The sequence below is a fragment of the Chlorocebus sabaeus genome, chromosome 2 (assembly GCF_047675955.1).
Source record: "Chlorocebus sabaeus isolate Y175 chromosome 2, mChlSab1.0.hap1, whole genome shotgun sequence".
Taxonomy (NCBI): Eukaryota; Metazoa; Chordata; class Mammalia; order Primates; family Cercopithecidae; genus Chlorocebus; species Chlorocebus sabaeus.
In genome coordinates, this window is record NC_132905.1 from 9958922 (window position 1) to 9967052 (window position 8131).

Sequence of the window (8131 nt, forward strand, 5' to 3'; positions counted from 1 at the left end):
TTGGTTTATTGACTCACAGTTCCACATGGCTGGAGAGGCCTCAGGAAACTTACAATCATGGCGGGATGTGAAGGGAAAGCAAGACACCTTCCTCACAGGGCGGCAAGACGGAGAGTGAATGCAGGAAGAATTACCAAACATTTATAAAACCATCAGACCTCATGAGAACTCACTCACTATCACGAGAACAGAGTAGGGGAAACCATCCCCATGATTCAATCACCTCCACCTGGTCTTTCCCTTGACCATAATCCCCATAATCCCCATTATGGGGAAATGGGGATTATGGGGATTACAATTTAAGATGAGATTTTGGGTGAGGACACAGCCAAACCAAATCAGGGTTCATTCTCTTCTGCTCTTCTACCAGGTGAGGACATAGCATTCTGCCCTGCAGAGGACACAGTAACCAGGTGACATCTTAGAAGGAGAGACAGGACCTCTCACCAGCCATCAAACCTACAGTTGCCTTGATTTTGGATTTCCCAACCTCCAGAACTGTCAGGAATAAATCTCTATTGTTTATAAATTACCTAGACTCAGGACTTTAGTTGCAGCAGCACAGACGCACTAAGACACAAGCTTTCCTTCAACACCCATCTTCCAGACAAAAGCAGCATCCCCTGCCCCCTAAAGCAGCTTTCTATGCCTCCCTGGTATATTCCCTTTTGAATTTTATGTCCCTATTAAACTGAGGGACAGAGATTGCAATGGAGGAATGAACATAACTTGAGACGTCTTCAGTTATGAGTTATTCCCAAAGTACAGAGAATAAAGATTAACCCAAGAATTTTACTTCTTGTGAAAAGAACAAATTACAGAAGCTATTTTTGACAACAGTGGGATTTTTTAGCCTATCCTTAAAGTAAACAAAAGTTTAGAGTTAATCATAACATATGTATACTATTATTTTTTAAATTGTTCCTGCATCCAATGGTGACATAAACACACTGGCTCCAATAACAGAGTGAGATTTCATTTGTAGGTAAATATGCTACCTCGAGGCAAATTGAATGCTCAAATCTTTCTACAGGTAAAATATTGTTTTAATAAAAGGCACTTCCACATTTGTGTTTATATAATGAGCCTCTTCCCATATTCGGTCAGGTGTTGCCTGAGCAGACTGAAGGAGAGCTGAGGTCCTGGCTACAATGAATTCCATTTGCCCTAATAAATGTTGAATCGCCAGTGTAATCACTGATTCTTGTAGCAGTGTAGGACATGGATTGTAGGACAAGATTGCAGTATTTTATGAGCTGCCACTTGCTAGGCTCAGGAGGAGCTCTCCTGAGGAGGAGAGGCAGTCTCTAAATTGTCACTGGCATTACAAAGAGGCTGTATTTCTATTAAGCATTTAATATATACTTTGGGTTCTTAACTTTTGCAGATTCATTCAGTTCAAACTATAGGTATAATTTTCATTTTGTAGGTGGGAAAATAGAGGCTCAGCACAATTGGGTAATGTCTCTAAGTTTCTATACCTTATATAACTGTTATCTGATAAAAATAAGGATAGAAATCCTAGTTATTCTCATCTATACCATATTTTCTCATTCTCATAAAAAATTAAATACTTTACTTCTCAAAAATAATTCTGCCTCATTTCCTTTAGAACTAACTTTGTTCAAACAAATTTTACTACCACCCAAGTAATTATGCTATCTAGTTATGTTCGTGAAACAAGTCTACCTGTATTTTTTGCATAATTTGACAAGATATATAGGACAACATAGCAATGAAAACTTTTCTCCTTTTTATTTTAAGATCCCACTCCCCAAAGAGGGGGGAATTGTATTAAAAGCACTTGAATAATGCATACATAGGAAATCAATCTATATAATGCATTATTTTAATAGGTTTGTATCCAACTGTAACTCATCATGACAGACTTTATTTTATAATTGTCTCTTTGCTGATGGGGAATGGGAATTTGTATTTATCAGACTCCACATTCGATTGGCTGCCCAAGAAGAATTAGTTCTCCTGAATATGTGGTGCTTGCCTCCCAACACCCATTTCCTGCTCTTCTAGCAATAGCCCTAATTTCAATGTAAGGACCCTCCCCTTCCTCCCAATCAGTCCATGTGACCTGGATGGACTCTCATACCCCCTTAGTGATGGAGCCTAAGAACAGCCTTCAGTCACTCAGGAACTCATGGTCACATGACTGTTCAGGGATAAGCACAGAAACAAACTGAGGCCAATCAGAGCCTCAGCTTCTGATTCCAATGGGAGCCAGAAGCCCTCTCTTCCTATTTGCTGTGAAGCTGTAGAAATGGAAGCTCTAGCATAGTGGCTGGCATCTTGCCATATCAGGAGTGAACTTATTTAAAAATGGGACCAACACAGAAGTGAAACTGAGGAACACGGAGAGATAAAACAGGGCCTGATAAAAAGCATTCCCCTAGTCACACGGAGAGCTAAGCCAGCCCTCCCCTTGAACTTTTCAATGACTTGAGTCATCGAATTCATTTGCTTAGGAAAGTTTGGCTTAGTTATCTGTCACTTAAAATCAAAAGAGTGCTCACTAATACATCATGGCTACATTAATGTCCGGACAGAGCCTGAGACAAGGGCTTGCTGCAGGGAGTTCGTTGTGGGAAGTGATCCTGGGGAAGCCGGAGGAAAAGTGAAAAAGGTGAAGATAGGAAGCTGTTCCAAGGGCTGTTACTGGGCTGATGACCCTGTGGGGCGCTGGAGCTTGCTCCTCCTGCAAACCCTCTGGGGTCTAGCATGTGTCCCTCAGAATTGTCCTCACTACAGAGACAGCATTTATCCACCCAGTCCCATTCAGCCAAGGGTTGGCCCGGTGGGTGTTACCTCCCCTGCACTTCCAGGTTTGATCCTGCCCTAGAACCTGACCTCAGTAGTAGAAAAACCCCAGGACATGAGGTACTACTGAGGTCAGGTCCACCTGGCCACAGCTGTTTGTCAGTTCAATGCCAGAGCAACAAGATAGGTCAGGAGGACATAAGACAAGGCATCAAAGATGTCCAATGCTATTAAAATTCATTATCAGCACCACACATTGGTTCCCTAAGATTAGACTTTATAAATTTTGATAAAACTAGACAAGAACAGGGTTGAATCTGATGAAGCCCAACCAGGACTTCAATATCGATGTCTTTCACATACGACACTTAGGACCAAAGAAGTCCCCTTAAGGGAATTTTGTGTATCAAAGTCTTGGCGAATTGTTCTGCTGTAGAACTGGGTCAGATCAGCTGCATGCGGGGAGGAGAGTTTTCTCTGGAAGTAAAGGGATGGCCCCTGCTGTTACTCATTGCTGGAAAAATCAGCCTGAAAACAGCAAATGAGAGCAAGAGTGATGAGCCTTAGGTTCCGGTAAAGAAACGCTCTCACCGTGACCCAGAGTTTAAGGGTAAGGTAGGAACGTGATCTTGGCCTTGGCCTCTGACTCATTCATGCAACACATAGTTATTGAATGTCATCAGGAGCAACCACACATGGTGAGGGCCGGTGCAGAACGAAAACTCAAGGCCCCTTGTTCAAACACTAATAAGAATTTCAGGATGGCAACAATGCGGGGATCGTGTGAGTGTGGGATCCTATGTGACTACACAGGATGCATGCTTGCAAAGTCCATCCTGTCACCTAGGTGTCACTTACTGTGCTAGGTTCTGGGCATACACTGGCAAGCAAAACCGATATGGCACCCATACTCAAAAAGCTTAGAGCCTAGCCTGGGATGTATATGGTTCCCTCCATCAGTCTCCTTTCCCAGATATCTTTCACAGCATGAGCCCTTGCTATAGTGAGCTTGATTCACTATTATGTGTGTGTATATATATTATATATGTAATGTTTACATAAATAATATATAATTAAATTAAATATACATTTATTATATATGCATATATACTTATATAATATTTTTATATATTTGTTCCATTTGTTTATATATATAAATATAGATATTTATTATATATTTGTTCCATCCTTATTCTCTCTGGGGCACTCACCCATGCTATACCCTCTGCCCTCTATAACTATATCAATAAACTAATGTTTATATATTTACATTACATAAACATATGTAGATAAAATAAAATATATCTATAATTATATATTATATACACATAAAATTGCTCATGCAACTTGTTCCCTAAGCCCCTGGAGTACAACTGAAGAATCAGTGATTACATTGGTGGTTCTAATGCAGGGGTGGCGATCTGGTGATTTTGAAAACTGTCAGATATGTCTCCAGGGGGAAGCAGGGGGCTGAGGGGCAGCTTCCTATGGGATTGGCTAGTATAATTTTAACTATCAGCATTAACTGGAATGTCCAAGAGGGATACCAAAAAAGTTAGATTTACCCACCTGTTTGAGAAAGAAAAATGCCTAAGCAATTTGAGCATTAAGAATGTGAAAGCAAGAACGTTGTTCAAACAACCCACAGGTATTTGAATGATACTGGCTGAATATCACTCTGTTTGGTTCTGTTTTTTATAAACCAAATAACCATTTGTTGAGGTTAACTTGCTTCAATGTTGAATGTTAACGCACTCTTCCCTCCACAGGTTTTTACCTGTCATATCTAGAGTTTTCTAGGAGCCACACCATGTATTCTGGAATAAGTCTTTCTGCTTCATTGGCTCCAGATTTTGTCATGGTGTGTCCTTCACTACCTCTGCCACTTGGCCAAAAACTTCCTATAAGACCTCAGAGACAAGGCTTGGCTGATAGGAGAATTAAAAGAAAGTTCAACCAGAGAGTAACTTACAGATACTGAGCAAGCTTAGACTTGCCCTCAAGCCATGGAAGAGGCGTGTTTCCTCATTGTCTGGTGATCTTCCACCTTAGCAACAGGAAACTCCACCTCTAGCACCAGAAGCTGTTCCAGGGCCTTTGTGCCAAACTGACTTCCAAAATCCATTGTGTCTTCATTTATTATCTGGAGATTGGTCTACTTCTAAAATGATTAGCGGAATGTGTAGGATTTACGGTTTGGATCTGAGACCACAGGTCAATCACACTGTAATCCATATCAATCATTTCTCAAAGTATAGTTGTCCAATTTTAATAAATGTCATCTGGAAGCTTGTATTCTAGCTTCTAAATCTACTTTTGAAGCTAGAATACAATTCTACGTTTAAATCTCTCCTTTCAAGGAATTCAATTTCTTGGAATCCAATGCTTCCACTGGGTGTCTTTGCCTGCAAGCAATTGAAACACATTTGAACTACTTTAAACAATGAGTGATGATTTGCTAAGCAATATATGGCGTGTCTCATGGAACCTTTAGCAACCAGGATTCTATTTTTAGGAAATCAAGTAGATTCCTTCGTGTTAAGGCAATTGTACTTTTAAAACATTTCTGCAAATTATTTGACATCCTCCCATCAAAAGCCTACTTCCCTTCCTTTGAATATGGACTTACCTGGTGAGTCCCCCTAACCAAAAGAGTGCAGCAGAAGCAGAAGTTGCCATATGACTTGTAAGGCTGGGTTAGAAGAGGCAATCTAGTTTCACCTTGTTCTCTCTGGGGGTACTCACCCTTGGTGCCCACCTTTTGTGCTGCAAGGAAGCCCAGGCATCCAGCAGGACCACATGTCAGTGTTCCAGTCAGTGGTCCCTGATGAGACTCCAGCTCTCAGCCAGTATCAACTGCCAGATGTGAGTAAGGAAGCCTTAAGGTGAATCCAGCCCCAGCCACCAACTCTCTGCAACTGCACAGGAAACCTCAGTGAGGAGATGGGAGTCACTCCCAGCATGAGGAGGTATGATCATAATAAAAGACTATTGCTGTTTCACACCACCAAGTCTGGAGTGTGATATATAACCAGACACCCAGGTAGCAATCAGGACCCCAGTATCAACTACAGAAGTGGAAGGGCACTCACTTGCTCTTCCCACGGCCAGCAACCAGAGCGTGGGTACATGACCTGGCATCAGTGGATCCATGGCTCTTAATTCTTTACAGCGGGGTCCTCTGGAGGGGGGTTCTGACCGTGCACCAGTGGTGGGTTTCCGTTTTGGAATCCTCCCCACATCCCAAGCTTGATCATCCAGCCACACTCTTGCAAGCCTTTGCCAAATGCAATGCATTCTCTATAGATGAGGATAGCCAGGGCCAGTTTCTGTCGCTTACAACTAAAAAAGTCCAAATTGCTACTTGATCAGAAAGTGCCTCTGGAAGAGACTGCAAATGGAAACCGTCAGGACATCAGACCTTTACCTCATTTCTCCTGTCTGCTGTCTGCTCAACTGCTTCAATCCTCTTTACCTCTGCAAACCACCTTCCTCTACTGGCTTCAGTTATGTGTGGAGAAAAATGGTCTCCCCTAGCTTCTGAGATCAAGAGACCAGATCACACGGATGAGCTGGATTTTTCTCAAATCCCAAATCAGTGCTTAGGAGTAAAAGTCTGAGTGGCCCAGATTGGATCAAGTTCATCTACGGCCAAAACCTAGTGTCATGCTGTGTCTGCATGGCTGCCAAGGGCCCGGGCCTGTGGGGTGAGAATAGAAGTCATTTCCAGAATACGGGAGCAGTGGTGCAGTTCCTCACGAACTGGGGAAACAATGCCAGAAACTTCCACTTCATCCCAGATGAGACTATTACCCTAGAGGGAGTTTTTCTCTGTGATCTTCCTGCTCTCTAAAATGTAATCCCAGATAACTTATCTGCCTTTCCACCTCTACCTACAACTTTTCCCATGCTCCTCCTAATCATTTAGCATATCTTTTTCTTTTTTTTTTTTTTTTTGAGACGGAGTCTCTCTCTTTCACCCAGCCTGGAGTGCAGAGGCGCCATCTCGGCTCACTGCCAGCTGCATCTCCTGGGTTCATGCCATTCTCCTGCCTCAGCCTCCTGAGTAGCTGGGACCACAGGTGCCTGCCATGACGCCCGGCTGATTTTTTGTATTTTTAGTAGAGACGGGGTTTCACTGTGTTAGCCAGGATGGTCTCGATCTCCTGACCTCGTGATCCACCCATCTCGGCCTCCTAAAGTGCTGGGATTACAAGTGTGAGCCACTGCGCCTGGCCCATGTAGCATATCTTAATCAATGCATGTTTAATCCCTTCCTGCTTTTCTAGAGCTTCCATAAGTGACTGACTTCCTGTGAAGCATTTCTGCGGCCTTTCATATCTGGCTTTTCACACTCACTTACTTGTCTTTCTTGTGGGATTCTTAGAGCAGCGATTCCACTCCGGGGAAGTTCTGTGTTGGAGTCTGTAATTACTGTCCTGTACCTGGCATGCCCCTCTGTGTGTGTCCTTCACAAGATTGGCATGCAGCAGAGGCCACCATCTTATAAATGTCACAAATGAAAAGTTTGTTGACAAAATAGTAGAGGATAGACCAACCGGGATTGGTCTTTTGTGCCTTCATTCATTGTCCTAGTTATAAATTTCCTGGGGCCAGGCATGGTGGCTCATGTCTGGGATCCCAATACTTTGGGAGGCCAAGGTGGGAGGGATTGCTTAGGCCTCAAGAGTTCAAGACCAACATCGGCAACATAGAGAGATCCCATCTCTACCAAAAATATATATATTTTTTAAATTAGCAGGCATGGTGGCACACCCCTATAGTCCCAGCTATTCAGTCAGCTGAGGCAGGAGGATCGCTTGAGCCCAGGTGTTCGAGGCTGCCGTGAGCTATGATCATGCCACTGCACTGCAGCCTGGGCAACACAGCAAGACTTTGTTTTTAAAAAATTAAAATAAAATATCCTGGTTCATTTTACCTGATCAGAGTCTTGCACTTTTGCCCGAGCTGGAGTGCAGTGGCACAATCTCGGCTCACTGCAACCTCCACCTCCCAGGTTGAAGCAGTTCTCCTGCCTCAGCCTCCCAGGTAGCTGGGATTACAGGCATGTGCCACCACGCCCAGTTAATTTTTGTATTTTTAGTAGAGACAGGGTTTCACTGTGTTGGTCAGGCTGGTCTCGAACGCCTGACCTCGTGATCCACCCACCTTGGCCTCCCAAAGTGCTGGGATTACAGGTGTGAGCCACCGCGCCTGATCAATAATTGGTCTATTTCTATCCCTGGGGCTATACCCATTAAGAGAGCAGAGGCACATAGAAGGATACTGTAGCTGGGAATATGGTTGCAGCAACTTCAAAGAGTTGCCAACTTTTTACTTTGCTAAGGATGGGAATGAA